This window comes from Pan paniscus, chromosome X, assembly GCF_029289425.2.
Source record: "Pan paniscus chromosome X, NHGRI_mPanPan1-v2.0_pri, whole genome shotgun sequence".
Taxonomy (NCBI): domain Eukaryota; kingdom Metazoa; phylum Chordata; class Mammalia; order Primates; family Hominidae; genus Pan; species Pan paniscus.
In genome coordinates, this window is record NC_073272.2 from 147,131,198 (window position 1) to 147,139,698 (window position 8,501).

The 8,501-nt window shown below is 40.8% G+C and overlaps 1 non-coding gene across 1 annotated transcript; it reads left to right on the forward strand.

Moving 5' to 3' along the window:
- Nucleotides 1–8,194: 8,194 nt before the first annotated feature.
- On the forward strand, nucleotides 8,195–8,300 carry LOC112438543 (U6 spliceosomal RNA). Its single transcript, XR_003026957.1, has one exon. It is a non-coding gene; the product is annotated as a U6 spliceosomal RNA (small nuclear RNA).
- The last annotated feature ends 201 nt before the right edge of the window (nucleotides 8,301–8,501 follow it).

The window sequence follows — 8,501 nt, forward strand, 5'->3', positions numbered from 1 at the left end:
GCCGAATAGGAACAGCTCCAGTCTGCAGCTCCCAGTGAGATTGACACAGAAGGTAGGCAATTTCTGCATTTCCAACTGAGGTACCCGGCTCATCTCATTGGGACTGGTTAGATAGTATGCAGCTCACAGAGGGCGAGCTGAAGCAGGGTGGGGCATTGCCTCACCCAGGAAGCACAAGGGGTTGGGGAACTCCTTCCCCTAGCCAAGGGAAGCTGTGAGAGACTGTGCCATGAGGAACAGTGCATTCCAGCTCACGTATTACACTTTTCCCACAGTCTTCACAACTCACAGAACAGGATATTCCCTTGGGTGTCTACACCACCAGGGCCCTGGGTTTCAAGCACAAAACTAGGTGACCCTTTGGGCAGACACTGACCAAGCTAGCTGCAGGAGTTTTTTTTTTTTTTTTTCATACCAGTGACGCCTGGAACGTCAGCCAGACAGAACCTTTCACTTCCCTGGAAAGGGGGCTGAAGCCAGGGAGCCAAGTGGTCTAGCTCAGTGGATCCCACCCCCATCGAGCCCAGCAAGCTAAGATCCACTGGCTTGAAATACTCACAGCCAACAAAGCAGTCTGAAGTCTACCTGAGATGCTCGAGCTTGGTGGGGGGGAAGGGTTTCCACCATTACTGAGGCTTAAGTAGGCAGTTTTCCCCTCACAGTGTAAACAAAGCCCCCTGGAAGTTCAAACTGGGGGAGCCCACCACAGCTCAGCAAACCCTCTGTAGCCACACTGCCTCTCTAGATTCCTCCTCTCTGGGCAGGGCATCTCTGAAAGAAAGCAGCAGCTCCAGTCAGAGGCTTGTAGATAAAATTCCCATCTCCCTGGGACAGAGCACCTGGGAGAAGGGGCGGCTATAGGCGCAGCTTCAGAAGACTTAAGCGCTCCTGCCTGCGGGCTCTGAAGAGAGCAGCAGATCACCCAGCACAGTGCTCGAGGTCTGCTAAGGGACAGACTGCCTCCTCAAGTGGGTACCTGACCCCCGTGCCTCCTGACTGGGAGACACCTCCCAGCAGGGGTCGACAGACACCTCATACAGGAGAGCTCTGGCTGGCATCTGGCGGGTGCCCCTTCTGGGACGAAGCTTCCAGAGGAAGGAACAGGCAGCAATCTTTGCTGTTCTGCAGCCTCCGCAGGTGACACCCAGGAAAACAGGGCCTGGAGTAGACCTCCAGCAAACTCCAGCAGACCTGCAGCAGAGAAGCCTGACTGTTGGATGGAAAACCAGCAAACAGAAAGGAATAGCATCAGCATCAACAAAAGGGATGTCCACACAAAAACCCCACCCGAAGGTCACCAACAACAAAGATGAAAGGTAGATAAATCCATGAAAATGAGGAAAAAGCAGTGCAAAAAGGCTGAAAATTCCAAAAACCAGAATGCCTCTTCTCCTCCAAACGGTCCTCCAAAGGATCACAACTCCTCGCCAGTGAGGGAACAAAACTAAATGAAGAATGAGTTTGACGAATTGACAGAAGTAGGCTTCAGAAGGTGGGTAATAACAAACTCCTCCGAGCTAAAGCAGCATGTTCTAACCCAATGCAAGGAAGCTAAGAACATTGAAAAAAGGTTAGAGGAATTGCTAACTAGAACAATCAGTTTAGAGAAGAACATAATGACCTGATGGACCTGATGGATCAGAAGAACTTCGTGATGCATACGCAAGTATCAATAACCAAATCAATCAAGTGGAAGAAAGGATATCAGAGATTGAAGATCAACATAATGAAATAAAGCATGAAGACAAGATGAGAGAAAAAAGAATGAAAAGGAAAGAACAAAGCCTCCAAGAAATATGGTACTTTGTGAAAAGACCAAATCTACACTTGATTGGTGTACGTGAAAGTGACAGGGAGAATGGAAGCAGGTTGGAAAACACTCTTCAGGATATTATCCAGAAGAACTTCCCTAACCTAGCAAGACAGGCCAACATTCAAATTCAGGAAATACAGAGAACACCACAGAGATACTCTTCGAGAAAGGCAAACAACTCCAAGACACATAATTGTCAGATTTACCAAGGTTGAAATGAAGGACAAAATGTTAAGGGCGGCCAGAGAGAAGGGTCGGGTTTCTGACAAAGAGAAGCCCATGAGACTAACAGCAGATCCCTCTGCAGAAACCCTACAAGCCATAAGAGAGTGGGAGGGTAATATTCAAAATTCTTAAAGAAAAGAATTTTCACCTAGAATTTCATATCCAGCCAAATTAAGCATCATAAGCAAAGGAGAAATAGAATCCTTTACAGACAAGCAAATGCTGAGAGATTTTGTCACCACCAGGCCTGCTGTACAAGAGGTCCTGAAGGAAGCACTAAATATGGAAAGGAAAAACCAGTACCAGCCACTGCAAAAACATACCAAATTGTAAAGACCATTAACACTATGAAGAAACTGCATCAACTAACATGCAAAATAACCAGCTAGCATCATAATGACAGGATCAGTTTCACACATAACCATACTAACTAACCTAAAATGTAAACAGGCTAAATGCCCCAATTAAAAGACACAGAGTGGCAAATTGTATAAAGTGTCAAGACCCATTGGTGTGCTGTATTCAAGAGACCCATCTCACATGCAAAGACACACATAGGCTCAAAATAAAGGAATGGAGGAAGACTTACCAAGCAAATGGAAAGGAAAAAAAAAACGGGTTGCAATCCTAGTCTCAGATGAAACACACGTTAAACCAAAACAAAGATAAAAAAAGACAAACAAGGGCATTACATAATGGTAAAGGGATTGATGCAACAAGAAGAGCTAACTATCCTAAATATATATGCACCTAATACAGGAGCACACAGATTCATAAAGCAAGTTCTTAGAGACCTACAAAGAGAGTTAGAGTCCCACACAACAATGGTGGGAGACTTTAACACCCCAGTGTCAGTGTTAGACAGATCAATGAGACAGAAAATTAACAAGGATATTCAGGACTTGAACTCAGCTCTGGACCAAGAGGACCTAATACACAACTACAGAACTCACCGCCCCAAATCAATAGAATATACGTTCTTCTCAGCACCACATAGCACTTATTCTAAAGTTGACCACGTAATTGGAAGTAATACACTCTTCAGCAAATGCAAAAGAACAGAAATCATAACAAACAGTCTCTCGCACCACAGTGCAATCAAATTAGAACTCAGGATTCAGAAACTCACTCAAAACCGCACAACTACATGGAAACTGAACAACATGCTCCTGAATGACTACTGGGTAAATAACAAAATTAAGGCAGAAATAAGTAAGTTCTTTGAAACCAATGAGAACAAAGACACAACATACCAGAATCTCTGGGACACAGCTAAAGCAGTGTTTAGAGGGAAATGTATAGCACTAAATGCCCACAGGAGAAAGTGGGAAAGATCTAAAATCCACACCCTAACATCACAATTAAAAGAACTAGAGAAGCAAGAGCAAACACATTCAAAAGCTAGTAGAAGACAAGAAATCACTAAGATCAGAGAAGAACTGAAAGAGATAGAGACACAAAAAAACCCTTCAAAAAATCAGTGAATCCAGGAGCAGGTTTTTTTGAAAAGATTGGCAAAATACATAGACCACTAGCCAGACTAATAAAGAAGAAAAGAGAGAAGAATAAAATAGACACAATAAAAAATGATAAAGGGGATATCACCACCAATCCCACAGAAATACAAACTACTGTCAGAGAATACTATAAACACCTCTACACAAATAAACTAGAAAATCTAGAAGAAATGGATAAATTCCTGGACACATACACCCTCCCAAGACTAAATCAGGAAGAAGTCGAATCCCTGAATAGACCAATAACAAGTTCTGAAATTGAGGCAGTAATTAACAGCCTACCAACCAAAAAAATTCCAGGACAAGAAGGATTCACAACCGAATTCTACCAGAGGTACAAAGAGGAGCTGGTACCATTCCTTCTGAAACTATTCCAATCAATAGAAAAAGAGGGACTCCTCCCTAACTCATTGTATGAGGCCAGCATCATCCTGACACCAAAACCTGACAGACACACAACAAAAAATAAAATTTCAGCCAATATCCCTGATGAACATCGATGTGGAAAGCTTCAGTAAAATATTGGCAAACTGAATCAGCAGCAAATCAAAACACTTATCCACCACGATCAAGTTGGCTTCATCCCTGGGATGCAGGACTGGTTCAACATATGCAAATCAATAAATGTAATCCATCACATAAACAGAACCAATGATAAAAATCACATGATTATCTCAATAGATGCAGAAAAGGACTTTGATAAAATTCAACACTGCTTCATGCTAAAAACTCTCAATAAACTAGGTATTAATGGAACATATCTCAAAATAATAAGAGCTGTTTATAACAAACCCACAGCCAATATCATACTCAATGGGCAAAAGTTTGAAGCACTCTTTTTGAAAACTGGCACAAGACAAGGATGCCCTCTCTCATTACTCCTATTCAACATAGTATTGGAAGTTCTGGCTGGGGAAATCAGACAAGAGAAAGAAATAAAAGATATTCAAATAAGAATTGAGGAAGTCAAATTGTCTCTGTTTGCAGATGACATGATTGTATATTTAGAAAACCCCATCGTCTCAGCCCAAAATCTCCTTAAGCTGATAAGCAACTTCACCAAAGTCTCAAGATACAAAATCAATGTGCAAAAATCACAAGCATTCCTCTACACCAATAATACACAAAGAGACAGCCAAATCATGAGTGACCTCCCATTCACAATTGCTACAAAGAGAATAAAATACCTAGGAATCCAACTTACAAGGGAGATGAAGGACCTCTTCAAGGAGAACCACAAACCACTGCTCAAGGAAATAAGAGAGAACACAAACAAATGAAAAAACATTCCATGCTCATGGATAGGAAGAATCAATATCGTGAAAATGGCCATACTGCCCAAAGTAATTTATAGATTCAATGCTATCCTCATCAAGCTACCATTGACTTTCTTCACAGAATTAGAAAAACTACTTTAAATTTCATACGGAACCAAGAAAGAGCACGTGTAGCCAAGACAATCCTAAGCAAAAGAACAAAGCTGGAGACATCATGCTACCTGACTTCAAACTATACTACAAGGCTACAGTAAGCAAAACAGCATGGTACTGTTACCAAAACAGAGATACAGACCAACAGAACAGAACACAGGCCTCAGAAATAATGCCACACATCTGCAACCATCCGATCTCTGACAAACCTGACAAAAACAAGCAATGGGGGAAGGATTCTCTATTTAATAAATGGTGCTGGGAAAACTGGCTAGCCATATGCAGAAAACTGAAACTGGACCCCTTCCTTACACCTTATACAAAAATTAACTCAAGATGAATTAAAGACTTAAATGTAAGACCTAAAACCATAAAAACCCTAGAAGAAAACCTAGGCAGTGCCATTCAGGACATAGGCATGGGCAAAGACTTCATGACTATAACACCAAAAGCAATGGCAACAAAAGCTAAAATTGACAAATGGGATCTAATTAAACTAAAGAGCTTCTGCACAGCAAAAGAAACTATCATCTGAGTGAACAGGCAATCTACAGAATGGGAGAAAATTTTTGCAATCTATCTATCTGACAATGGGGTAATATCCAGAATCTACAAGGAACTTAAACAAATTTACAAGAAAAAAAAACAAACAACCCCATCAAAAAGTGGGTGAAGGATATGAACAGACACTTCTCAAAAGAAGACATTTATGAAGCCGACAAACATATTTTAAAAAGCTCATCATCACTGGTCATTAGAGAAATGCAAATAAAAACACAATGAGATACCATCTCACGCCAGTTAGAAAGACGATCATTAAAAAGTCAGGAAACAACAGATGCTGGAGAGGATGTGGAGAAATGGGAATGCTTTTACACTGTTGGTGGGAGTGCAAATTAGTTCAACTATTTTAGAAGAGAGTGTGACAATTCCTCAAGGATCTAGAACCAGAAATATCATTTGACTGAGCAATCCCATTACTGGGTATGTACCCAAAGGAATATAAATCATTCTACTATAAAGACACATGCACACATATGTTTACTGCAGCACTACTCACAATATCAAAGACTTGGAACCAACTCAAATGCCCATCAATGATAGACTGGATAAAGAAAATGTGGCACATATACACCATGGAATACTATGCAGCCACAAAAAAGGATGAGTTCATGTCCTTTGCTGGGACATGGATGAAGTTGGAAACCATCATTCTCAGCAAACTAACACAGGAACAGAAAACCAAATATCACATGTTCTCACTCATAAGTGGGAGTTGAAAAATGAGAACACATGGACACAGGGAGGGGAACATCACACACCGGGGCCTGTCGGGGGGTGGGGGGCTAGGGGAGGGATAGCATTAGGAGAAATACCTAATGTAGATGACGGGTTGATGGGTGCAGCAAACCACCATGGCACGTGCATACAAATTTAACAAACCTGCACGTTCTGCATATGTATCCCAGAACTTAAAGTATAATTTTAAAAAAAAACTGAGAAGTAAGGGGAAGGATACTACAGGCAAGGCAAATGGACAAATAACCTGCTTCTGTTTTCTCCCCCTTCTCATCCATCCTGTACATTGTTGCTGTGATAATTTTCCCAACACAACAATTTCATTCAGACTTTCAAGGGCATTCAGCTCACTCTTCAGCCTCACTTGCAAGACAATGGTACATACTGGCTAAGAGTGTAGGACTTAAAAAACTTGGTGGTTGAAGATATATGCCTCCACTACCTCATGAAACATCAGGAAAATTATAAAGTAATAGATGGAAACATACATACACACACACACACACATACAGAGAGAGAGGGAGAGTCAGGATAGGAGGAGACAGTAGAATCAAAATTTTAGAAGTTGGAAAGCAAAAGGACAGGTGATAACTGACTTAGCAAACACAAGAAACCTGATGGAGCCATAAAAAGGAAGGAGATCATGTCCTTCGTAGGGACATGGTCTCAATCCAGATCTGCAGAGAGGGTTCCTGAATCTCACAGAAGAAAGAATTCAAGGTGAGTTGCAGAGTGCAGTGATAAGATATTGAAAGCTACACTGTTACAGAGTAGGGCATCCTCAGAAATTAAGAGAGGAATGCACTGTCTTCAAGCTTTTCTTATATAAGTGTCCTGTCTATGCAAAGACTAAACTAAGCTGTGACTATGTGCAGGAGAGCAGACAGCATGAGAAAATTTATTATTCTGTTGATTTAAAGAAAACTATCCTTGATATTTTAGTGGGTAAGTACATCAAAGAATAACTATAATTATTTTGAAACCATGTATTGTCACGGGTATTGGGACATCTAGACTTTCTGCTATTGTAGGTGTGTGTCCTTGTAGGTTTTCCTCAACTATAAACACTTTATAACCATGAATCATGGCTGGAACCGAAAGTGCCTTTTTAGTCTCAAGATGGAGCTGAACTTAAAACGGTGTCACTCTGGTTCTGCTAGGCTCCTGTTTCCCTAACAGATATTTTACTGAGGATGTCTAAGTAGCATATTAATCAATTCCATATCATATCATGGCAGACGCTGTTCGTTGCCTTTCCAAGGATTATTTTCTCTATGTATTTTTTTCTTCACTGATAGGAGCATGGTCTTGTCTAGGGAAGAATGCACCCAGTCCAAACAAATCATGACATGCCATTCCCATTGACCATTGACTGGTATAGAGATGGGTATATGTGAAACTGTTTTTGGCCATCTAGATGTAAGAGAAAGTTTATTTGGGGCCATACAGTTCTACCTTACAGAGAACTATATAAAACAGGGTTTGTTTGCCCTCTTCCTTCCCATTATACTTTGTATCTCGTTGTGTGAACATCTGGAGCTTCAGTAGACATCTTGTAACCAAGAGGCAATATGCCCAGGAATGGAAGAATAGAATTATGAAAAGAGCTTGGCTTGTGGACTATGACTTTGAACACTCAAACTATGACTATCTTCTACCAGATTTCTTGTTCACTAAACAACTAATATATTCCTGGTTTAAACCACTGCTGGTTTGAGTTCTGTTACTTGCACTCAAAAACAGTACACACTGAACAATTCCACTTTTATGTTTAACAGAAAACCCCACATCTATGGATATACATATGTTCCTTGTGGATCTTTTTGCTTTAAAAAGGTGAAAGAAAAATGGACAACTACCAGTTGAAGAATGACTGAAGACTATTACGCAACCATTAAGAAAATATTTTGGCGGTCACTTCAGCAGCATATATACTAAAATGGAATGGTAGAGAGAACATTAGCATGTCCCTTGCACAAAGATGACATGCAAATTCAGGAAGCATTCCTTATTTTTCTTCATAAGCGAATAAGAAAGTAAGATCCTTTTCAGACAAGCAAATGCTTAGTGAATTTTTCAACACCAGGCCTGCCTTGCAAGAGCTCCTGAAGGAAGCACTGAATATGGAAAGGAAAAACCATTACCAGCCATTATAAAAACACACTGAATTACACAGACCAGTGACACCATGAAGCAACCACATAAACAAGCCTGCAA